The sequence below is a fragment of the Notechis scutatus genome, chromosome 2 (assembly GCF_049901735.1).
Source record: "Notechis scutatus isolate UNSWTSFEM ecotype Mainland chromosome 2, rNotScu1.2, whole genome shotgun sequence".
Classification (NCBI taxonomy): Eukaryota; Metazoa; Chordata; class Lepidosauria; order Squamata; family Elapidae; genus Notechis; species Notechis scutatus.
Genome location: NC_142010.1, coordinates 228,484,191 through 228,510,599, shown reverse-complemented (window position 1 = coordinate 228,510,599; position 26,409 = coordinate 228,484,191). Strand labels below are relative to the sequence as shown.

The 26,409-nt window shown below is 38.8% G+C and overlaps 1 long non-coding RNA gene across 2 annotated transcripts in view; it reads right to left on the bottom strand.

Moving 5' to 3' along the window:
- Positions 1 to 26,409, bottom strand: part of LOC148132536 (uncharacterized) — a 130,395-nt gene that overhangs the window by 2,702 nt on the left and 101,284 nt on the right. Inside the window, exon 1 of one of the 2 annotated variants that reach the window (XR_015748137.1) lies at positions 2,091 to 2,151. The exons of the other annotated variant lie outside the window; for it this stretch is intronic. This is a non-coding gene — a long non-coding RNA (uncharacterized LOC148132536). Of the gene's footprint in view, positions 1 to 2,090; positions 2,152 to 26,409 lie in introns of those variants that run through there. 2 annotated transcript variants of the gene reach the window in all.

Genomic DNA, 26,409 nt, shown 5'->3' with positions numbered 1-26,409 from the left:
TCTAAAACCATCTCTAACTATTGGACTGGATGGAATATGTGCCTACTTCTTAAAAAAGCTATGCACTACCATAGCCGAACCTCTAAGCATAATCTTTGAAAAAATTTTCAGGACCAGCTCCTTGCCTAACCTATGGTCACAAGCCACGGTCATCCCCATCTTCAAAAAGGGAGACCCCAGCCTAGTTGAAAATTACAGACCAATCTCCTTATGCTGCATCACCTGTAAAGTCATGAAATCAATTATTAACCAATCCATTATCCTCCACTTAGAGACAAACAACCTACTCTCCAAAAAACAATTTGGTTTCAGGAAAAAACTATCCTGTAATCTGCAACTCTTACACTGCAAAAACATATGGACTACACAACTCGATCAGGGCAAAGCAATAGACGCAATCTACACAGACTTCTGTAAAGCCTTTGATTCAGTGGTACACGACAAACTGCTCCTAAAAATAAAATCTTATGGTATCTCTGGACAACTGCATAACTGGATAGAAGCATTTCTGTCAAACAGACAACAAATGGTCAAAATTGGGAGTGTCCTATCAAATTCTGTACCTGTCAATAGTAGTGTCCCCCAAGGCAGTGTTCTAGGACCAACTCTCTTCATACTCTACATAAATGACCTCTGAGATCATATTAAGAGCAACTGCATTCTTTTTGCTGATGATGTAAAGCTGTTCAATACCACAGACAATACTGCTACCCTACAAAAAGATCTTGACTATGTATCAGAATCGTCAAACAAATGGCAACTTCAAATCTCAACAAAAAAATGCTCTGTCTTACATATTGGTAAAAAAAATATCAGAAAATAAAATACAAGCTGAATCGTCAAGATCTTGTTGATGATCCAAGCTCTGTAAAGGACCTTTGGAATACTCATCTCTAATGATCTAAGTGCTAGAGCCCACTGTAACTACATAGCCAAAAAGGCATTAAGAGTTGTTAACCTAATATGTAGCTTTTTCTCTGGTAATATTACACTAATAACTAGAGCATACAAAACATTTGCTAGACCAATACTTGAATACAGCTCATTGGTCTGGAACCCACATTACGTATCTGATATTAGAACAGTTGAGAAAGTCCAGAAATATTTCACAAGAAGAGTTCTCCACTCCTCTACTCATTGTAGAACACCTTATGCCACCAGACTTGAAATTCTAGACCTAGAAAACCTTGAATTACGCCGTCTTCGGTCTGATCTAAGTATGGTATATAAAATCATACATTGCAATGTCCTACCTGTCAATGAATACTTCAGCTTCAACCATAACATCACAAGAGCAAACAATAGATACAAACTCAAGGTTAACTGCACCAAACTTAATTGCAGGAAATACGACTTCAGCAACAGAAAGGTCAATGTCTGGAATACTCTACCTGACTCTGTAGTTTCTTCCCCAAACCCTAAAAACTTTAACCTTAGACTGTCTACTATTGACCTCACCCCTTTCCTAAGAGGTCTGTAGGGGGGCCTGCATAAGCGCACCAACCTGCCTACCATCCCTGTCCTATTTTTTCTTTTATTTTTCTTATATGTACCCATTTCATAACTATGTATATACTTATACCTATTATCTTGTAAGCAATTGACAAATAAATAAATAAAATAAATCATCCAGTTGGCTTTTGTGGCTAAGGCTAGAACTCATGGTCCCCTGCTTTCTAGCCTGCTGCCTTAATCACTTGTGTGCATGTTTTGATGATTGGTTAAACAGGAAAAGGGAGTTGCAGTCTTGTCACATATGAAGGTCACCAGACTGAGATGGCTACTTTAAATAATCTGTCTATACTGTCCCCCCACCCCTTTCTGTGCTTTGCCCTAAATGACATAAATAGATATTTCTTTTTCGGGCATTCAGAATCATATATTTTATGAAATGTTATTTCATTTCAGCTCAGCTGTAGCATGCAGTGGCTGCATTTCAAAGATAGCACCAAGAAAATGGAAATCTCTTATCTTATTAATGTATCAGTTACCCTACAATTGTTTCAAATCAATAGAAACTTGTTTCAGATCAATAATACCACTTATGTTCTTACCATGCTTACTTAGTCTAATTTATTCTTTCTGCTTACCATCATAATTCTTCTGCATCTCAGCCATTTACTGCTTGACCAGGTATATTTTCTTCAGGCTAGTTACAAATATGTAATATGGACAGTTACTTTTCTTCAAATAAATCATGACAACTGCTGTGGAACTCTTATGGGAGGCTATCACATAAAGACACACATTTCTGTAGCCCTCTGAATGTTTCTTTTCCTGCTTAGCTCTATCACCTACAAGAGTATATCATATCAACCAGTCATCTCTGCAATTTTCCAAATACAATTTCCTATTCTTTGTCTCTCTTTTTTGGAGAAGTTAGCAAGTCATTAAACTATGCTTGTTTTTGTTTTACACTACTTTTTCAGTAGTAGCATACATACAACTCGAGTGAAAGGATAATATGGTTGCACAAAATGGCCTGTGCCCCCATACCAGCCCAGATGACAATAGATCTTCTGTATGTTAGATGTTGTGAGTGTATAAACATGTAAGTGTAGGAGATGCTGAGCTCATAATAGATATTGTAAATTCTTTCCAAAATTTGGTCAGAACACTTCTTTAAATAGCTTGCAAACATCTCAGATGTGTACATAGATATAAGAAAAAAGGGCAACCCATTGAAATAAAGATATTATATAAATTAATTAAGCATAGTAATGAAGAGCATATGAGAAAGCTGCACTGCAGTGACAATAAGTACTAATTAACCTTCAGACTTCCTTGAAACCTCAAGAAACGAATTGGAAAATAAAATTTCTAAGAGACCATGTTTCTGTCCTAAATATACAGTGCATCCATTTGTATTTATCCAGCACAGATATTTCCTTCAAAGTCCAATAAGCTTAGACTTATCTGATTGTGATGTGAATGGGATGTCAGTACAGATACAATTATGGTAAGAATCTTATTCACCATTTTTTTCGTTCATTCACTCATTCATTCATTCATTGATACACTTGCCTATTTCAACAAGTGAATCTGAGTGGCTATAAAATGGAATAAATACATTTTAATAGAAAATGTGAAGGAAGCTGGCCTAATATGACATGACTGTGAGCATATTTGTTGTTCTTTATTCCCCTTTCTTGTTACATTACTGAGTGTGAAAACTGTATTGATGTGTGTTTCCCTGAATCCCCCACTAGTTATATATATCAGGGATTCCTGAAGGTCTCCAGGCCCTTCTCAGAGATCTGCAAAATCAAAATTATTTGCCAACCTATATTGAAAAATAATACAATATTAAAATCCTATCAAACAATCACGAACAAAATTAGAGACAACAAATATATCAATTGTATTATAATATCATGGGAAATATCAATAAATATAAGCCATACAAACAAAAAAACTTTGAGGTCCTCCATAAATTTAAAAAATGGAAAAGGGGTCCTGGGAGATTTAAAAAAAAACAAACAACACTGATACAGACTTAAAAGCAAGTATAAATATATTAAAATAGGTAACTTTGTATCTTCAGAAAAGCATAGGAACTGAAATGTAAAACACAATGCAGGTATCTAATTTTACCAAATGAATCTCATTTAATATCTCATTGTTTAAGTTTTGAGCTATGGATGCATTGAGATGATGGCTAATTAGTTGCATTGTTTTCACGTGTCACTAAAGTATATTTAAACCATTCAAGTGAGCACCCACAAATGGCATTCTGAAACACACCATAGAATCCACTAGGAGCATTTCTAGAGTGGAACCATAAAAGAGAAAACAAGTCTTTCTTTCATTACCTTTCTGCAGCATCTAGTAACAGCATTGGAGGCAAAATGTCACTAGGTGCTTTCCTATCACTTTGATATTGGACGTGTTGAATTTCTGTTTTTTTGCCCATGCATTAAAAATTAGAATAGTTCTGTCTTATATATACAACATACACAGAGAGAGACACATTGCTCTGGTACAACCAGCCTGGTACAGGTTGTCCTTGATTTACGGCCACAATTGAACCCAAAATTTATGTTGTTAAGTGAGACATTTGTTAAGTGAGTTTTGCCCCATTTTACAACTTTTCTTGCCACAGTTGTTAAGTGAATCACTGCAATTGATAAGTTAGTAACCTGGTTGTTAAGTGAATTTGACTTCCCCATTGACTTTGCTTGTCAGAAGGTCATAAAAGATGATCACATGATTCTGGGACACAGCAATGGTCATAAATATGAACCAGTTGTCTACCATCTGAATTTTGATCACATGCTCATGGGGATGCTGCCATGGTCATAACTATGAAAAGTGGTCGTAAGCCGGGGTGGGATTCAGCCAGTTCAGACTAGTTTGGGTGAACCGGATGTTAAATTTACATCTGGTTCACTGAACCGGTAGTTGAACTGACTGGGTGGTCCCTCCCACACTACCCCTCCCCTCCAAGGAGTCTCCACATGGCCCGTTTTGGATACAAGTAAGTGCAGGGTCTGTGATTTGACTCTGGAAGGGCAAAAAACAGGCCTTCTGGAAGTCCGGAAACAGGCCTGTTTCCGGCTTCCAGAGGGCCACTGGACCTCGGGGAGGCCATTTTTACCCTCCCAGAGCCCCGAGGAAAGCTTCCGACCCTCCCCGAAGTTCCAATAGGCCACGCCCACCATGGCCACATCCATCAAACAACCAGGCAGAGAACCGCTTGCTGGGATTTTTGAATCTCACCCCTGATCATAAGTCACGTTTTTCAATGCTGTTGTAACTTTGAATGGTCACTAAATGAACAATTGTAAATTGAGGATTATCTGTATAGAGATTAAGGTACTGGACTAGGAATGGGGAAACCCAGGTTTTAATCCTGCTTTAGGTATGGAAACCAGCTTGATGACTTTCATCTGGTCATTCTCTCAGCCCTAGACTGTGAAGTCGAAAAACATCTACCAACATGCAGTGGATTAGTATGGTTGTGTTCCCTAACCTTCAACAAAGAGGCTTTCATTCCACAGCTGCAAATGATGACAAAGATGATAAACAATTTAATCTCTCAATTTCTCTCTCCCTTTCTTCCCCTCCTCTCTCTCACACACATGCAAAGGCTTAGAATTCAGTTCTTTTACCTTGGGAAGGAAGTTCATGAGCTTCACAATCTTTTCTCACATTGTTGCCATGTGTTTTTAGAAGCCTCCTAGGTCATCATTGAGAAACAGGGTATGAAGTGCTCATGAGAGCACTTACTTTATCGATCTGTGCCATCTCCCAGGACAGTTGTTATTGTGCAGAATAGTAATGCTATGTTAGATAAAAGGGTTAGAATAATAAAAAATTAAAAAAAACAAAACAAAATAGGTCTAGTTTTGCATATTCCAGTTGAATTTCATTTCTCATTTATTGGAGCTGAATATATAATTTTTGCCCTTCTCAAAAATGGGTATACTTTTTCCTGCACATGAGCATAACACTGTGCAGATGTAACCTTAAATAATTGTACCAGAGCAGAAAGTTCATTTCTAAATGATGCTGAAACCACATCCTACTTCCAAGGATTTCTGAGGAAGGATTGGTGGTTGAAAAAAAAATTAAGATGGTAGTCATAACAAACAAAACCCCATTTCTTTTTTTCCACACACTGCACTGTGAACATTAAAAGGGAGAAATACCCCCTCTCTCCTTCCAGATGTCCCTGCCTACTTGTATGTGTGACCACTTGGTTTGTTCCACAAGGAGAGAAGCAGTCACACAAAGGATTGCAGGAATTTGGAAATCTTCTGTATACTTTGTGAATAACTTCAGCAACTGTACACTGCACAGACATTAAGCTAAAACAAGACACTGTTGGATAGTTGCATTAACTGTGCTTTTAAAAAATATTTCAGTAGATCATTCTTGTTTAAAATCTCTTTTCATTTGTTCATCATAAACTTTAGCTTAGCTCCTGAGTCCTTCTGCTCCATCATAATGATCCTCAAATATTTATGCAATGAACCAGAGTGGCATGGAAGAATCGAGGCTGGCATCCTGGCATGGAAGAATCAAAGCTGGAAAGAAGTAAAGAACAGAATCCAGTGAGAGAGCTACATTTTCTTCAATTTTCAGGTCTGTACTCGAGCTAGAGATTCTTTGTTGTCTTCCCTGGAAGTTGAAAAATGTAATAGATGGTGATTTGAATACACTAAACAGATTCATAATTTATAAAAGATCGGCTTTTCCCAACTATACATCTGAATTCATTTTGCTTAAAATGAAAAGAAATAGAAAAAAGGATGACATAACTGAGCAGGTCTATTTTTAACTGATTGTTTCTATTTAGTTCCTCCTTCTATTGTTGCCTTTTAATTTCAGTCATATGTAATTTTGGCTAATCCTTGTAATGCTGCAGGTACTCTGAAACATTGTCTACACTGATTGTAAATCAGGACTGATAAAGTGCATAATATAGCAAATATTTGCATATTGTTAATTAGGTCTTACTTTGACAGTTTGCTCTTAGTGTCACATGTTAAAATGGGCTCTCAGTATTCTTTTATTCTCTTCTATGAGAAACATGTTGAGCATAAACATCCTTTCAATTTTTTAGACTGGAACAGAAAAGGATAATACTCTGTTTATTTGGTTAAGAGGTAAGGACAGGGTTTTCTATAAATTTTATTTCTACTGAATTTAGATTTCAACAGCAAACATATTATTTTCAAACTCAGCAGAAAATTTTTATTCACACATTTCTAGGAGCCCCATCTCTAAACATTTATTTATTTTAAATCCTGCTTTTTTGCTTCAAACATTCCTTGAGCAACAAGCAATGTATATATTTTAAAAATCCTTGACCAAAAACAATTTTGGTGTATTTTTCTAACACATATATGAATATTTAGAATGTGTCAATCCTAATAATAGACATACTTTGTCTACATTTTGTTATTAGAGAATTGTGATAACAATATTTTCAAAAATGAAGATTTTGGCACAAAGGTATGTTCCAGGCATATCTATATTTCCTCCAAACATTTAGCATATATGAAAGATGCACATGTACATAAAAGTTCTAATATATTGAAAGCAAGCAAGTCTACATTTCAATGTGGCCCATCCTGGTTGGGATAAAGGAAACTAAAATGCAAATGGTCTAATGGGCATTCAATTACCCAGCCCTATGTTTGAAAAACAATTTTCTTTGTTGACTCTGTGTGAAGGTGCTCTATCTTTCTGCTGTATGCAGTATACTATATATCTGCTGTATACAGTTGAAAGATGGCAATTCCATCATATCCAGCAAGGCTGGGTTTTATGGCTTTTAAGCCATAACTAATCTGACTATAAGATTAATGATCATCACAAAAAAGGTAATAAAAATGGTTGGTCACATGATGATTCAATTTATGACAGTCATGACGTATGACCATAATGGGCATGCTCCGTTACAGTTGTAATTCAAGGAGTACCAATAAATATTTATATAACATATCTTTAGAACTTCATTCCCCTATACAGAAGTATTGTCTCTTTTTCTCACTCTCTTTCTCTCCACCAAGAACCTAAAAGTCTTAAAATTGCATTATTTTTAAGAAAAAAGAAAAGAAAATTGTTAAATAAATTCAGTTTTTGGTACATCTCACATATTTCTTCCCCTGCCAGAATTTAATATGTAGAGATATTTTTACCTCATGGATATTATTAAGAGACAGAAAGTAAGCAAAGCTAAATATTGTATTGAAGAAACAAGTTGTTTAAAAATGGCTAGAGATTGAATTGTCCTTTTTTGGTATTTATCCATACAATGTACCAAGAGCATATTCACCATATATTTACCTCCTGTCATGTTCCCTCGCAAATGTGAATGGGCAGTTAAAACTATAAAAATTAGGAATGGATGCTTGGATCATTGGTGCCCTTTACAGTGACACTTGATTATATGGGTGATTGAAAAAGGTTTATCATGTTGTTTTTCAAGATAAATCTACTGCTTTCAGCGTGTGCGATTTGACAATAGTCTAAGAATTACAGTAGTGAATACAGCTGCAATGAAATATATGCTCTTTTTCCAGGTACAGCATGACTTTCAGAATTGGAAAGGAACAGTAGGCCTCATTTCTCATATAAATAGATATAGTGGAGTGCAAAAATAAACCCTGTGTTAGAAAACTGTAGTTATTGGAGGTCAGTTCTGCCTGAAATAACTTTTCCCTCTCCATGTGCATTCACTCACCTTGGGTATTTTTTCTTATTTACTTGTTTTGTAAGACAAATCTCTTTGCAAATAATTCTGTATGGAATTTTGAGGCTTACGTTTTTAAGTTTTATTAATATAGCATGCTAACATTTTGTTCTAATAGTGCCAATGAGCTTGCAGAAATACTGGGATATAAATTGAGTGGTCACTAAGAGGATAGGGCAACTTTTGTTCATGCAACATTTTGTGTGTATACTAGAGACACCACAGAAGTGTAGACTAGAACAGATTCCTATACAAACAGATTCAAGTACACAATTCAATAAACTTCTCTGGCCAAAAAGTTGCTATTTTTCTGCCTGTAGATACATAGATGGCTTTGCAATTATTTAGCCTTTATACTCATAATAAAAATGGATTTTCCAACTTTTACAGTGAATGAATTTAAAATAATAAATTCTATAACTTTAACAGGAAAGCAGCTATATTCATCTTCCTCACACTTTCTGATTCAGCAAAAGGAAATTAAAATAAAAATTATTTGATGTATGAAGATTTCTCATATGTGAATTTCTAATTCATTTTGATGATGAAAGCAACTCCCTATTGGCCAGCAATAGTGATCATAATTGTCTATGAGAGCATAAACAGCATAGGACCATCTGGATGATTTTAACTCTTGTTAACTCTGTTGACTGTGACTGAAAGGAGTTCAAGTCAAAAACATGTAGACAATATCAAGTAGCCTAGATCAGTTACAATATCTAAAAAATATTAAAATCCCAAGGGATTGATGAAAAGTATGAGGTAGCAATTTTACTGAAGTTAAACTGGTCTGGATAGGAATCTACCTGGGCATCTTGTATATATTATCTTGTATTTTGTCATAGAAGGAAGATGGACATGCTAAATAAGTATAAATATTATCTGTAAATCTACATTACCTACCTTTTCCTATCTTAAGATAATTTTCATATCAAAGTAATAGAGCACTTATATTTCCATACCCTTAATGATTTTTTTAAATATCAGGACTCATTATAAGTACAGATTTCTTGACAATAGTAATAGACAAGAAACAGTATGATGCAAATAGTAGATTCTTAGAGCTAGCAAATTTCAACAAGGATCTATTGAATATATACAACTCACATCACTGTAGAAAAAACAGCTGCTGATCTTCAGCTAGGACAGGTGGTCAAAACAAACCCAAACCTTTCCACAATTCACTGTTTTGAAATAATGGTGACTGATATGTTGTTTAATATGGTGTCTGCTAGACCTACTTTTTATATATCCAAAATAATGCTAAGACAATTTCCAAAGCAGTGTGACTGAAGAACCCTGGTAAAAATCATTCATGTGTAGTCCTATCAGTAGTCAAGAATCCAGGTAACTGAAGTTTAACACACCTAGAGGGTACAATGTTGTTGACGGTTGTTTTAGTAACTCATATTCCCACTGTGACTTGCCCTTGTAAAATAAATTATGTCATGTTCCCTGGGTTGTTGAATTCAATAACACTAACTTTATAGATTTTATCTGTGCTCAGGAGGTTCACAATTTAGAAACTATTCTGTGATTTAAAAAGCCTACTAAATGCAAAGCAAATTGTTTTTAAAAGGAGACAAATACTATCCTATTAAATACAAAATTCTGCAACCCAACAGGACTTCAGAGAATAATTAGGACTGCAGAAAAAACAATTACTACCAGCCTGCCTTCAATCAAGGACCTGTATACTGCACGAGTCAAAAAGAGAGCTGACAGACCCCTCACATTGCGGACATAAACTGTTTCAACTCCTTCCCTCAAAATGACGCTATAGAACACTGCACACCAGAACAACTAGACACAAGAACAGGTTTTTCCTGAAAGCCATCACTCCGCTAAACAAATAATTCCCTCAACACTGTTCAACTATTACAAAGTCTGCACTACTATTACTGTTAATCTTCTCATCACTCCTTATCACCCATCCCCTCCCACTTGTGACTGTACGACTGTAACTTTGTCGCTTGTATCCTTACGATTTATATTGACTGTTTTCTAGTATGATTTGATTGCTTATTGTACCCTATGACTATCATTAAGTGTTGTAGCTTATGATTCTTGACTCTTGATGAATGTATCTTTTCTTTTATGTATGCTGAGAGTATTTGCACCACAACAAATTCCTTGTGTGTCCAGTCACACTTGGCAGATGAAGAATTCTATTCTATTTTACTCTATACAGTATATCTTAACATTTCTATACATGTATCATTTTTGTCAGCAAACAACCATTACGGTTTTTCATTAAAAACAGGGTTCAAGGGTCTGGATGCTTTAATGGTCGTAATTTACAAAACTACAAATTTTAACTGAATTTCAAAAAAAAAAATTATAACAGAAAGAACAGTTCAAAGTAGAATTTTTTTCTTTAAATACTTTATTAAATAAATTTATATACATACAAGAAAATCAAAACATTCAATTTGCTGCAATGCGAGCAAATACAGTGTTCGCTCTAATTGGCAATTCTCTCATTGTATCAAATAATCATTCACTTATTTAGTTTAGTTTACTTTATTGTCATTACACCTCATACAAAGAAATCAAACACCATCTTCAGTGCACATCATGACCATGACCATGAAAATTAACACAAACACACATCCTTCACCCACTACACATTGAATCGAAAACTCTCGACACCGCACCAATACTGCACTATATAGCAGAATTCTAAAGAGCTACTGCCCTGGGATAGAAGCTGTTTTTCAGCCTATTTGTCCTTGTTTTTTTTTATTCTGTACCATCTGCCAGATGGTAATAGTTCAAAAAAAGGGTTCCCAGGATGAAATGGATCTTTGAGAATGTTTTGAACTTTCTTAAGGCAGCGGGAGCTATAAAGCTCTTCCAAAGAGGGGAGAGGGCAACCAATGATCTTCTGGGCAATGACGTTAACCCTCTGGAGTGCTTTCCTATCTGCCACTGTGCAATTGGCAAACCATACAGAGGTGCAGTAAGTTAAAATACTCTCTATGGTGCAGCGGTAGAAAGTTACCTGCAATTTTTCATTCAGTTGTTGTTTCCTGAGAAGTCTCAGGCAGTATAATCTCTGCTGGGCCCTTTTGACCAGTAATGCAATGTGAGCACCCCAGGTCCTCTTTTATGGTAACACCAGAAATTTAAAACTGGCCACTTGCTCCACTCAATCTCCATTGATAAGCAAGGGCTGGATGTCTGATCTGTTCCTTGTATAGTCCACTATAAGCTCCTTGGTCTTATTGGTATTGAGGACCAAGTTATTGTCTCCATACCATGAAAGCAACCGGTCCACCTCATCTTGATAGGCAGACCCATCCTCCCCCGGAAATGAGTCCCACCACTATTGTATCATCTGCAAATTTAGCAATAGTATTACTAGCATGAGTGGGAATGCAGTCATGCACCTAAAAAGTATAGAGTAAGGGACTCAACATGCAACCCTGTGGTGTACCAGTGTTAAGAATAAGGGCTGAAGAGGTATGATTACCTAATCTGACCTGTGAGCGGCCAGACAGCAAATCCATAATCCAAAGGTAGATTGAATAAGAAAGGCAAAAAGTTTAGACACTAGTCTATGTGGAAGAATTGTGTTAAATGCAGAACTAAAATCTACAAAAACCATCCTCACATAGCCCTCCTGCTGTTCTAAATGAGTCAGAGCAGTGTGAAGAGTGATGGCTATAGCGTCCTCTGTTGGTCTATTTCTTCTTTATGCAAACTGGTGTTTATCAAATGTATGCGGAAGACCAGAAATGTTGTGCAGGCAGGCCAATTTCTCAAAGCACTTCATGATGATAGGAGTGAGTGCCACTGGTCTGTAATCATTGAGGTTATTGATAGGGAACCTCTTTGGCAGCGGAACAATGGTGGAAGCCTTCAAACAAGATGGAATAGTGGAGTGGGATAAAAACCGATTGAAGATCCTGGTAAAGACTCCAGCCAACTGATCAGCACAGTTTTTAAGTACTTGGCCAGAGATACTGTCAGGACCAGCAGCCTTTCTAGGGTCCACAGCCCTCAGATGCTCCTTACTTCCTGTTCCTCCACATTGAGGTGGGGGCTATATTTGGCTGGTGATTGTATTTAGCTGTCTCTGATGTCTCCACTTCAAAGTGAGCAAAAAATGATTCAGTTCCTCAGCCAATGAAGCATCCCCTCAGCAGGGATGACATTGGTCGGTTGATGGTTCGTAATTTGTTGAATCCCTCACCACACCTGCCTCATGTTATTGCTATAAAAATTATCCTCAATCTTCCTCTTATAATCAATCTTGGCCTTCCAAATACCTTTCTTCAGATTAGCTCTTGGCAATCTAGATATAATACTAAATTTCATTCTAATTATTTATTACAAATAAATTTACATATAATTTTATGAATTTCTATCATACCCTTTTATTTGACTTTTTATTACTTTCTTGTCTATCTTCCATAAGTTCCAAATTTCATAGTATTCTGGCTCCTCTTTGTTTCTGAGTTCCACTGATAACCTGTCCATTTCTGCATATTCCAAGATTTTCTTTATGATCATAAATTCAGGGGGAGGGTTGCATTTCCAATTTTGGGCAAAGGCGAGCTTACTGCCATTAATATATGGAGTATTATATATAATAGGTTTTTTTTTTTTTTTTTTACTAATTTTCTGTTTTAGGATTCCTAATAAAAATATCTCTGGTTTCAACTCAATTTTAACTTTTGTGATTTCTTCCAACCAATTTTCAATTTTCCTCCAATATTTTTTGCTTTTGGGCAGGTCACATATGATAATAGCTTCCTTGCTTATAGTCACATTTCCAACAGCTCACCGAATTGTTGGGGAACATTTTTGCAAGTTGCGCTGGTGGTAAGTGCCAGCAATAAAACATTTTGTACAAATTCTCCTTGTAAGTTGCCGATAAAGTTAATTTATAATTTATTGTCCATAGGTTTTCCCAATCTTCCAAATTGATGATGTATCCAAAGTTTTTGGCCCAGGTTATCATCATTTCCATCACATTTTCTTCTTCCAATTTATAACTCAACAGATATTTATACATTTTAGAGATCATTTTTCTTTCTGGCCCTTGTAAAATTTTATCTAATTCTTGTTGTTCTAAGTGTATCCCATACTGTTCTATGTCCTTCTTGTATCTAGTCTGTATTTGTAGGTATGGCTACCAGCTTATTTGTATTCCTTGTGTCATCAATTCCTGCTTAATTTTAATTTCCCTTTCTCATCCAATAACTCTTTATAACTCACTGTCTTGTCTAGATCTAAAACATTTGGGTATAACATCGCTTCCATGGTCGACAACCAGACTGGGACCTTTGTGTAATGATTTCGTTTTAATTTTTTCCATACCTCTAATAGTGTATCTCTAATTTGGTGTCTTTGGAAATATGAATGAAATTTACTTTTCCCTTCCCACATGAACGCATGCCAGCCAATTTGCATGTCATGTCCTTCTAATGTCAATAATTGTTTATTTTCTAAGTTTATCCAATTTTTAATCCAACTGCAATTGCGGCCTGATAATAGAGTTCCCAATCTGGAAGTCCAAACCCTCCTTTGTCCTTACTATTTTGCAGAAATTTAAGTTTTATTTGGGCCTTTTTCCCTTGCCAAATAAAATTTTTAATTGCTTTTTTCAGTTCTTTGAAAAAGGTTTTACCTAGCTTTATTGGGATTATTTGAAAGAGAAATAATATCTTGGGTAGTACATTCATCTTGATAGTGGAAATTCTCCCTATCAATGATATCTGGAGTTTCCCCAATTTTCCAAATCCTTTTGTATTTATTTTAGCAGTTTTTCGTTATTATCTATTTTTATCGATGAACATTTGGCTGTCAACCATACCCCAAGGTATTTCAATTTCTTTGTTGTTTGGATCCCTAATTTCCTTTCTAATTCTTCCTTCTGTTTTACTGTCATATTTTTTGTTAGTATATAATGCACACATTTTCCTGTTCCAGTTCTACTATTTTCCAGTGTAGCTTACTGTAGTACTCTTTTTGGTTAGTATTCGAGGCGTATATTTCTATTAATAGCATTTTCTTTTGGTTTATTTGTACTTCTACCATTAAGGTTCTCCCTTCATCATCTGTAAAGATTTGGATCGGGTTTAGCCATTGCTTTATATACATAGCTATCCCTCTTTTTTTTCCTGTGCTAGTGCAAAGTGTAATTTCCCTAATTTAGGTGATTCTAATACATTGCTGTACTTCTTTTCAATGTGAACCTCTTGTAAACAAGTGATGTCAGCATTCAGTTTTCAGAGTTTAGTCAATATTCATTTTCTTTTTATCAGGGCATTCAGACCATTTATATTTAGTAATAGAAGCGTAACTTCTTCTGCCATGTTATTGTTTGTCCTGTGCTCTTTCTCCTCTCCTCATTCTTATCTCTCTGTGGGATCTTGTTCTTATCCTCTCTGCTTCAAAGTAGAAATTCTTACATAGGAAAATTATAAACTTCTCTTTGCTAAATGTATTTAAACAGAAGCAATAGTACCATCTGTTAGGTACTGTATCAACCTAGATGGAGTGAAGCACCAGAACTCCCACTCCCATCCCATCTCTCTCTCACACACACGCAATGCATATGTGTATTCATGTTCCTGTCTCCAGATCTCCATCCCACCATAATGACAAAAACTGGCATGATTATTTTATATTATCAGCTTGAAAATATGTAAGAAACCATTCAAAAATTTGTCCCATCAAAAAGTACTATATGACATATCTCTGCCTATTTTGGAACATTTATCTCATTCATTGTAGTCTTCAGTTTTTCAGAAATGGTTAAGTGTGCACTCAACAACAAACGGTTGCCAGCCCTTCTTTACATGAAAAACCTCATGAAGTGGCTTTCATAAGATCAGTAACAAAGAAAACCCTTCTCTAAAATTAATTCTGATAATAGTAAGTTTGGAGTGGTTTACATTAAGTTTATATCTGTTGTGTGCTCTTGTGTTGTGGTTAAAGCTGAAATATTCATTAACTGGTAAGACATTGTAACATATGATTTTATGTACTATGCTTGAGTCCAATCTTAGCCAACGTAGTTCAAAGTTGTCTATGCCTAGAATCTCAAATCTGGTGGAGTAGGGTATTCTGTTGCAAACAGAGGAGTGTAGTATTCTTCTTGTAAAATACTTCTGGACTCGTTCAATTGTATTAAATGTCTGATATAGAGTGTGGATTCCAGACAGTGGAGCTGGATTCAAGTATTGATCTAGCAAAGGTTATGTATGCCCTAGTTTGCAAATCAGTATTACCAGAAGAGAAGCTTTGAAAGATTAGATTTACAACTCTTAAAGCCTTTTTGGCAATGCTGTTGCAGTGAGCTCTGGTGCTTTGGTCATTCTATATGAGAACTTCAAGATCCTTGACAGAGTGAAAGTCATCAGTGAGGTCATATCCACCTAGCTTGTATTTGGTATATTGATTTTTTTTACCAATGTGTAGGACAGAGCATTTGTTAGTCGAGATTTGGAGTTGCCAACTGTTTGACCATTCAGACACATAATCAAGGTTGCTTTGACAGTAGCATTGTCAGTGGTGCTGAATAGTTTTACATCATCAGCGAAGAGGACACAGTTGCTTATAAGGTGATTGCAAAGGTCATTTATATAGAGCGTAAAGAGTGTGGGTCCTAGAATGCTCCCTTGGGGGGACACCACTGTTAACTGGTGCAGGGTTTGATAGGGCATTCCCTATTTTTACTATTTGTTGCCTGTTTGACAGGAAGGTAGTAATCTACTTGTGAAGGGATCTGGAAATACCATAAGATTTTAATTTTAATAGTAGTTTGTCATGTACTACTGAGTCAAAGGCCTTGCAGAAATCTATGTAAATTACATCTATTGCTTTGCCTGGTCAAGTAATGTAGTCCATATGCTTTTGCAGTGTAGAAGTTGCAAATTGCAGGACAATTTTTTCTGAAACCAAATTGTTTATTGGAGAGTAGGTTGTTCACGGCAACTTCTACCAACGCCCATTCTTCTCCATGCTGCATCGAGAGCCCAGGATGGCACATACCAAAGCTTGCATGTCCACGGGTGGGTCCTCATCCAGCTGATCACACTGACTGTGGAACCACTTGTTGAAGCACCCGTCTACCAAAGGCTGCAGTCGCCGAGGCAAAGGCATCCAGATGGTAGTGTCTGATGAAAGGAGACAGGGATGTCCACATGGCCACATGACAAATCTCCTCCAAGGATGCTTGGGTCACCCAGGCAGCAGAAGTGGCCGCGCTTCTGGTAGAGTGCACCATCAGACCTCAAGGAACCAGAAGGGCCGCAGCTTTGTAGGCCTGCTCAATGCAAGACCTGACCCATCTGCTAATAGTAGGAGAAGAAGCCTTGTGCCCCAAGCGAGAAGGGAAAAAGGAAACAAACATGGCTTCCAACTTCCTGAAGGAGGAAGTGCACTTAATGTATATTCTAAGAGCCCTTCTCATGTCTAGCGTGTGCCACTGCCGCCCTAAGTCATGGTGGGGGAAAGGATAGAAGTCAGGCAACACAATGTCCTGGGCCCTGTGAAACCAAGTGTTAACCTTCGGAATAAATGAGGGGTCAAGATGGAGAACAACCCTATCATCATGAAAGGAACAAAGGTCCTGTCTGATGGAAAGAGCAGCAAGCTCAGAAACCCTCCTGGCAGAAGTGATCGAAACAAGGAACACTACCTTCAGAGTCAGGAAACAGAGAGACACTATTCTAAGGGGTTCAAAGGGGGGCTTCGTAAGGGCATTAAGGACCATATGAATGTCCCAGGAAGGATACCTGTGAACCACCGGTGGGTGCAGGTTGGAAGCCCCTTTCAAAAACCTCCTGACTGAAGGGTGATGGGATAAGGAAGGAAGCAAACCCATTGAAAGGACCGAGGAGAGGGCCGCAACCTGCCTGTGTAAGGTGTTGGGGGCCAAACCTTTCTCCAGCCAATGCTGAAGCAAGCTAAGAACTTCTGCCAACTGGGCTGAAGCAGGAGAAAGACCCTCCCTGAGGCACCATTGGGAAAAAGCCTTCCAGGTGGCATCATAGATGTGTCTTGTAGAAGGTTTGCGAGATGCCAGGATAGGGAGGATGACCCTTTCTGGAAGATCAGCCTCCTCTAGCCACTGCCACTTAAGTGCCACATGGTCAGCTTGAACCACTGGGGCTCTGGGCAGGGCGCCCTGGTGAAGGGAGATTAGATGGGCTCGGATCCTCCAAGGAGAAGCCACAGATAGGTTGACCAGGTCCGCAAACCAGGGCCTCTTTGGCCAATAGGGTGCCAGGAGGAGGAGCTCCACTCGTTCCTCCAACATCTTCTGAATTACTGCCAGAATGATGGGATGTGGAAGAAAGGTGTAAAGGAGATCCAAGAGCATTGGTCCCCTCTGCTCCCTGGCAAGGAAACCTGGTGAAGAATCTGGTGACTTGGGCATTTTGAGGAGTGGAGAAGAGATCCACCCTTGTGTTCTGAATCTGAGGGAAAGGTCTCTGAATAGAGATGGAGGAATGGACCATTCTGCCTGGTCGACTAGGCTCCTGCTGAGCCAGTTGGCTTGGGAGCTGTTGACCCTGGAGATGTGGTCCGCCGAGATCGACAACAGGTACTTCTCTGCCCATAACCCCAACCGTAGAGCCTCTCTCATGAGGGCTTTGGAACTCGTCCCCCCTTGCCGGTTGACATGAGCCTTTGCAGCCATGTTGTCCGTAAGGACTAGAACATGAGAGCCGGTCACTGATTACTGGAAATCTTGAGAGCCAGAAAAATGGCTCTGAGCTCTAGCCAATTTATGGGAAGGGTCTGTTCTGACCTGGACCAAATGCCCTGAGCTATCTGGCCCTGCATATGGGAACCCCAACCCAGGAGGCTGGCATAGGTGGTTATCACTAGCCTGTCTGGGTCCCTGAACAGGAGTCCCCTCCAGATTGACAGGGAATGCCACCAATTGAGAGATCTCCGGATTTGTGGCGGGAGCGGGACCTTGATGGATGAGTGGCTGGTTCCAGCTCATTGTTAGAGAAGCAGCAACCATTGGAGGGGTCAGGAGTGGAGCCAAGCCCACGGGACGATGCCAATACAGGAGACCATCTTCCCCAGAAGTTTGGACAGCAGCGACAGGGGGACAGTTTGATGTAGCTGGATCTGGCTGATGATCTTTGCAAGGCTCTTTCCACGAGCTTTGGACAGGAAAACCTGGCACGACATGGTATCGATGACTACTCCCAAGTGTGGCAATTTGGTTGTGGGAGAGTTGGCTCTTTTTGGTGTTGATGGAAAATCCATGGCTCTGGAGATATGACAGGGTAATTTGCAGATCCCCATGGGCTGCATGGATGGAAGAGGACAGAATCAAAATGTCATCCAAGTAGCATTGGATCCTCACTGGAACAGAACACAGAGATGCCATCAATGTTGCCAGAACCTTTGTGAAGACTCTTGGAGCTGATGAGAGGCTGAAATAGTATGCCGAGTCTCTAAAATAGTATGCATTTTAAATCGCCTGTATTTTACAAATTGGTTGAGAAATTTTAGATCAAGGATGGCTTGCCACCCTGCTGAGGCTTTGGGAACAATGAAAAGGTGAGAAAAGGCAAAAAGGCCCACGTCCCTGTTGAGAGGGGGAAACAGGTTGAATAGCCCTGATTTCAAGAAGGTGCTGAATGGCCTGATTCATGAGGGCTTGCCTTGAAATGTCCCGAGAGACAGGACAGATCAAAAAATTTTCTGGGGGTGGCGTTAGGAAGTCCAATTGTAACCCTGACCTAATAGTGCTGAGCACCCAGGTGTCCGTCATTGACTCCTCCCATTTGTAGGCAAAGAAGGCTAGGCAACCTCCGATGGGTGGGGAGAATGAGTGTTTACTTAGAGCAATGGAAGGAATGACCCCCTCCCCCCCAAAAGGGCCATTTACCAGTAGAAGGTTGTTGCCTGCCAGATGCTTCTGCACGTTGGTCTTGGCATTGGGAGTACGGCCTCTGAGAGCGGGGGAAGCAAGATGAGGTCTCCGCTCGAAAGGCAGGAGGGCGATAAGGAGCAGGGTGATAGTTGGCTTTCTTCCCAGAGGAAGAGAGAATTTTACGTTTATCTCTGGTTTCGATGAGATAAGGTTCCAGAGCATTGCCAAAAAGCTTATCGCCTGCGAATGGAACTGAAGCCAGCTTCCATTTTCGGCATGACTCCGCCTGCCAATTTCAGAGCCATAAAAGTCTTCTTGCTGCTACTGAAGATGCCATGGCCTTGGATGCAAATTTGGCAGAATTGAGAGTGGCATCCACAGTGAATTATGCCGCTGCAATAATCTTATTAAGGTCTTGGTGAGACCAAAGGTCAGAAGCAGGCAATCTATTCTGGAGTTGGCGCAGCCACCGTATGGATGCCCTCATGAAAAAGGATGCTGCTGTTGAAGCCCGAACAGCCCATGCAGCGGTCTGGTGATTGCGCTTGAGGGTCTGTTCAGAACGTTTATTATCCGGTTTCAGGATATCTTCTGGCTCCGTGGGAGTGCCAGAAGATGAGAATGAGGCCAGAATCGGAATGTCAACAGAAGACACTGCTAGGGCATTGTCCAGAACTGCGCTGACATTGTAGAAACACTTATCCAGAGAAGATGGGCGAGGACCTGCCGAAGAGGAAGTGCACTGTTCCTTGACCTGTCCAGGAACAAAATGGGAGAAGGCAAAATCTCTGCATGCACTGCAGGCTTGGAGAAGAGTGAGTCCCCTTGGCTAGAGGGATTTCCTTGTGGCTCAGGAGCCACTTCCTCTGGTGACAGTTTGGCAGTGACCAAAGCCTTGCTGAGTAATGGCCTGAAGAGAGTAGGTTTGAAGACCAATGCAGAGGATGTCTGCTCTGGGCAAGAATCCTCTTCCTCTGACAGATTTTGGTCAAAAAGCTCGCCCCCTTCACACTCTGAATGAGAGGAGTATTTGTGTTCAGGTGGTGAAACCCTTCCTTCCTCATCAACCTCCTCCCATTCTGGTAGAGAAGAATGGACCCTAAGGTCCTGTGTAAATCAGGGTGATGAGGCAAGGAACTTATAGATTGAGAAGGGAGAAGGGCCTGAAACCTTTCCAGAGGTCAAAGAATTTGCCTGAAGACTTCAGCCAATCCCTGCCTAATGGCCAATGAGATAACATCTTGGATATCCCCTGGTCTATGCTCAAAGGTAGAGGTAGAAGGCCGAAGGCCCGCTGCTGTGGGAGTGAAGGTGGCTTCAGGCCTAGATTGAGGAGAGGTTCGAGGCCTGGAGGGAGGGAGAGGAGCATAGAGCCCAGAAGCCTGTTGGAAATAAGGCCCAGATCTGCTTAGATCCTGAGGATCTGATTGTACTACAAGAGCCTCAGGAGACCAGGATGGAGGATGGAAAGGTTCATAGATAACTTCTCCTCCCCTGGGAGGGCTTGGCTGGGGCCCACAAGTATCACTGAAACACGCCGTAGTTGCACTCCCTTCTGTTGAATAGTTCTGTTGAACTGCCTCTCTAGGGCTGCATGCCTGTGCTTTTCTGCCCTCAACTCAGCCTGAGTTGCCTTCTTAGGGGCTAGAGCCTTAGCTCTGATTTTAGCAGCCACCTACCTCTGGACTGATTGGGTGCGTTGCCTATGTCTTTTTCTCTTATTGGGCTTAAGAGACTGTTACACTCGGGGGGGGAAACTCTGCCTGAGCCTTATCTTGCTCCGTTTGTAGAATAAAGGCTCTTGCATTGGAAAGAAACTGTTTAGAATTTTTTAGTAAGTCCTTTAGGGTATAAAATGGCCCCCGGGCTTACAAAATGGGTGCTCACCTTGTGGTGGAAGGCTTCAATCCAAGATGGCCACTGACTAGGGGAAACAGGCTCCGAGATCGAAGAATCGCTCCTTAGGCTATACAGAGCCCCGAGCAAAGTCAGCAAGGGAAAAACACAGCCGCCGGCCACACAATCAGCTGGCTTGTGCTTTTATCGGTTTGCAGATTGTTTTTACGATTTCTCAAAACTTCAAGTGTGGGGGAGGTCTGCAGACGCTGCCCAGCTTGCCTGCACAGAGCTCTGGTAACGCTGCTCCCAATGTTGCAGGAGAGAGAGCCCTGCTCTCCTGGAAGAGCAGCTGCCCAGATCCCTGGGAGCTGCTTGAAGCGAGGAAAAAGTACTGAAGATCGCTGGTGAGTGCTATCTAACAGAACGCTTTCAGAGACACAGCTACTGACTGAAAGGAGCTGAGTCAAAAGCTGGGGTCTCTCCTGGGGGCTGGCTTTTATATCTTAGTACAGACTCAGCTAAATGACATCATAGGAAGGAGTCAACCCATCCTGGGCTCTTGATGCAGCATGGAGGAGAACATATAGTTTAGTGATTCTTTCGAGTTCAAGCAAGAAAGCATTATAATGTTCTTCTGTTGTATTACAGCCAGAGAACAGAATGTGCCAATCAAGAAATGATAATTTGGCAGCTATGAGTTCATAATTGGCTTTTTAAAAATTGTATTTTGGGGGTCCATCATTATGATCCTCCTTAGACAAAATTTAGACAAAAGTCAATCATGCTATGGTCGCTGTTTGAAAATGGTTCCTGTATTTGTAGGTCATAAATTGAGTTTGAGCTGTTGCAGAAGATGAAGTCGAGGCAGTTGTTTAGTCTAGTGTTGTTATATACTTATTGATCCAGTCCCAGTGTGGCAATGGCATTGTTCAGGGTTGCATGAATGGGTTCAGATGTACATTCATTTAGTGTCCAATTTATAAGAGGTAAGTTGAGGCCACCAAGAAAAATAAGAGAGTATGGGCAAGAGGCAGCCCACGTCAGTAGTGAAGTTAGCTTGTTTGCATGAATTATATCATAGTCAGGGGCTCGGTAGCATAGTAAGAAGCGACTGAAGTATTTAAGGACGGTTCACAGATGATGGTCTCAGGAAGAGCAAGCTCTTGTATAATTTGAATCTTTTTTAGATTTAGAAACTTTTTATAGAATATAGCAACTTCACTTCCTCTACAGATTTCGCAATCAGACTGATAAACATTATATTCTCTTACAGTGGTAATGGAGTCTGGGAAAGATGTACTCAACCACATCTCACAGACAAATACTGTATAATGTTGAATGTTGCTGAGCTTAGAAGGATGAGGAATTCATGCATTTTATTTGTGAGGCTTCTTGCATTGTATATTTTGCATTTAAGATATGAAATAGTGGGTCTGGAGGAAGTAAGGGGAGTGCATCCCTAACATTGGATGTTTGGGTGATGGTTATTGGGACGTAGGTTGTGGCTTTTGCTTTTGATACAATCTGCTCAGTAGTCAATGTATAGATTAGTATTACCTAATTCATGTAGTCTTTTGAGCTCAGAGCATAGTTCACGGGATCATATACGTTGCTGTAAGGTTAGATCAGGGCGAGAATGAAGGTTCTTATGGTTTTTGTTGCTCTTTGCGACACATAAATTGAACAAAATTGACATAAATTGAACAAAATTCAAAACGCTTAATTAATCGGAGTGACTGAAAATAACAAAGCAACTTAAAAGAGAAATGCAAAAATTTCACAGGCTGAAAGATGAGATCTACCATTTATTCAGCAGCTGAAGACATTTTGACATGTTGGGGATCATGTATGCATATTGTCATTCAGAATACAATAACTAGGTATGCTTGTTTGACTATTGGTAATCCTCATTAATAATGCCTTATTTCACCAAATAAGTTTGCACTTATGACCGTTTGCAGTTATAACAGTGATGAAAAAATAACTGTCACCAATCCTCACATTTTTTTTTACTTTTGCAGATCTGTAAAGTAAAGCTGAAGAAACATTGCGAGCACAGTCACAATTCACTCAGCCACTGCTTCACTCAAAGATTAAGTTACCAGTCCCAGTTGTATTCACTAAATGAGGACTATCTATATCCCTTCTTCCATGTATGAGGAAATTTCCATGACTGGAAATTTATGATAGTGATTTCCAGTGAATCATAGTTAAGAAGCAATTTAGAATGTAATGCAAACAGCATAAGAAAAATAAAAATGAATTGGAAGTGCATTTGCTTGGTGCTTATGTCCACTCTTATGTCTGAATGCAGCTAATGTGTCTGTCACAGGTTACATAGGATTCTATATGAGTTATGTTTAAGAAAAAACATATCCATGTCCCAAATTATTGCGCAGACAGGGATACGTTTATAAGATTATCATTGTCTCTGCCACGTATTAGTCAAACATGATACATGCAAATTCACTATGTTTTGAAATTCATATACTGAGGAAAGTGTATTTTTAAAAGTCTATCATCAAAAATGCATTGTTCTATATATCCTAAAAATCTACATTGATATCATTAAAAAATTATGAACTTATTCAAGCAATAACAGAATGGCATGATTTTAGGAAAGAATGAATACGGGGATGGTAAGGTCAAGAAAGTGATTGATCTGTTCCTAGTCAATGGCAGAGAGAGGAAAGCCACAAAGTGTAAGTTCTATGTCCACTGAATCAAGAACTGCTCTTGAACATTTATTACTCATCATTTTGCATCCTGAAATCTATAAAGCTATAGTACAATTCAGAGGTCATTATGAAGAACTGAACATCACAGTCAGACAACTGACTGATTCAGGATGCATCAACTGCTATAGATATTCTCCAAGACATTTTGCTCAGACAAGCTCCCCAGAGACACATCCATTAAAATATGAATAGAATAGAGGAATCTAATCTAATCAATATGGCAATGAGAAATGATATGTAGGTAAAATATTTATAAAGATTCAGATTTCCGGTGCAAATCAGATGTGAGCATTTACAGTATTATATATTATACTGTATAATGAATGCACCTTATTTCAGAGTACTATATTTCTTTCTTTTATCAGTCACAGCTCAAACAACTTTAGTTTTAAGTTGATGTAAAGAGATGCTTAGTGACACATGGCAGGTAAGTTTTAGGAAAAAAAGGTGATGAAAATAGTGGAAAACATTATATAGGATCAACCACCAGTGATACAGTTAAGATGGAGTCTCTTATTCTAAGAACCCAAATCAGTAGTGTCCACAACAATGAAGTCTTTCTTGGTTCATCCATAGAAGTGATTCCTAGAATATCACACTTGCATGAATGAACAAAGTAGGAGATCCATCTTTCTATAGCTACCATCATTTGAGTAGAAAAACTGAAATACATTAGTTACTAGATATACCTGGCATTTATATGCTAGAAAAGAACGAAAGTAGGTTTCCATCAACATTGAAAAGCTGATATGATGTAGATCAGAGGTCTCTAAACTTGGAAACTTGGAAGATTTGTGGATTTCCAGAATTCTACACCCAGTGTTTCTGGCTGGTGAATTCTGGGACTTGAAATCCACAAGTCTTAAAGTTGCAAAGCTTGGAAACCCTGATTTAGAAGACAAATTATATGAGAATTATATGCATAAGGGGTTATATACACAAAGCTATTGTCTCCACATTTTGGATCATTTTCCTCAATCTGTACATGGCAGCAAGACCAGGCAACTGGTTGCAAGGACCAGGAATAAGATTAAATAGCAATTATTCCATTCTTCTCCCAGTCAAAAGCCCATATATGCTTTTTGTAATTAGTTGGATATAAATATTATTCTAGTATTAAGTAGCTATTTTCTATGATGAACTTAGAGTGTCTGATGATACAGTAATAAAGTGTAATCATAGGATTTCTAATAAGGTTTGGAGGACATGAGAAGTAAGTTATTAAACCATCATTTTGAGAAGGAAACCTACCAGTATAATGTAAAGGTGCCTTGACAAAGTGAATTTGGGAGTTGTATTTTGAAGGAATATAACATTGGTGAAGCTCTTCAAAGGAAAATTTCTCTACTAATCCTGATAAGATAGGGCTGTCAAAGTCCCAGCCTGGATGCGTTAGGTGCTGGCCATGCCCACGCCTGGTTTAGAGAAGGGTAAAAAAAAGTCCCAATACATCACGTGATGCTGCTATGACAACATGAATTTGACACCCCTGTGATAAAGAAAACAGTTTTGTTTAACAGTGGAAATCTGCAGTGAAGAATGCAGGAACCTGAAGAGACCACAATTCCGTTTAGTAAGCAAAAGGAGCAAGGTTTAATGCACAATAATTCCCTCTATTTTCATTGCTCAAAACAGCCAAAATAGCACCACTCATTTACAAGTAAAAGAGATATTAACAGGTTTGGCAGAAATGTAATGTTGAAAGAAACACAAAATACCTTTAATGGAGAAAAAAAATCCTGATGGGAGATTTCTTCCCCATAGCACAGTGGAAGAGCATGTCCTGAAACCACAACCTGTTGTCTAATTCAAAAGAGGGGAGTTATGGAACAGGGGACTGGAAGAGACTGGATACAGTATTCTCAAGGAGGGAATTGGAGTCTAATTTAAGAAAGAAGATAAGCAGATACAACTTCAACATTTTGCATATTGCATTTTAATATGCATTTTGAACTCTAATATGCTGATGGAAAGATAGGGGCAATTCTAATGTGTGTAAAGGGATGACTCATGTCATGAGCCATGATAATAGGAAGTTTAATTACATTCACAGCTGCAGGGTAACATCACACTGGTAATTTCATCTGTGAATTCCCCATTACAAAGAATGGTTTCCAGGGAACATGAACCTTTTTCTAAGTTGTTCTTCACTTGAACAACAACCCCAGTGGGGTATTTTTGTGTGTGTTTAACTGTACAAAATTGTACAATCGTATTCAGAATACACTTGCATGGAGAAGTATAAACTTTCACCAAATGCTTGCCTGCATCATTTCTATCACTTCTGAGACAAGTGATGGATTTTAAAGTCCAGACCAAATCTGATGCATGCAAAGTTTTTGCCAATACAGAGAAGCCTCCTTGAGCCTATCATTCATTTATTATAGTATACTAGAAAGAACATGAGAAAAAGAAGTAGAATGTACATTATTATCTAGGTGGAAGTGGCATTAATGATTCATGGAAAAAGGTATCATTAAATATACTGTTCATTTAATAATATCTTAGTTCTGATTCAGGATTAGCTTTATATCAACAAACAATGTTTTATGCTAAGGCTGACAAAATAAAATGTGTCTATTGAAAGGGATACTCCTATTCATTTCATGACTCACTGCAAAACTACTCAGGCAGTATGACTGCTTCCATTTAATCGAAGCAAGTATTAATTAGTATGCAACCTTTTGGTTAAGTCATATTAACTGAAGTTTTATATTATCATTTTGTTCTGTGATTCCTAGGATCTCCTAGAAGTATCAAGAGAGAATAAA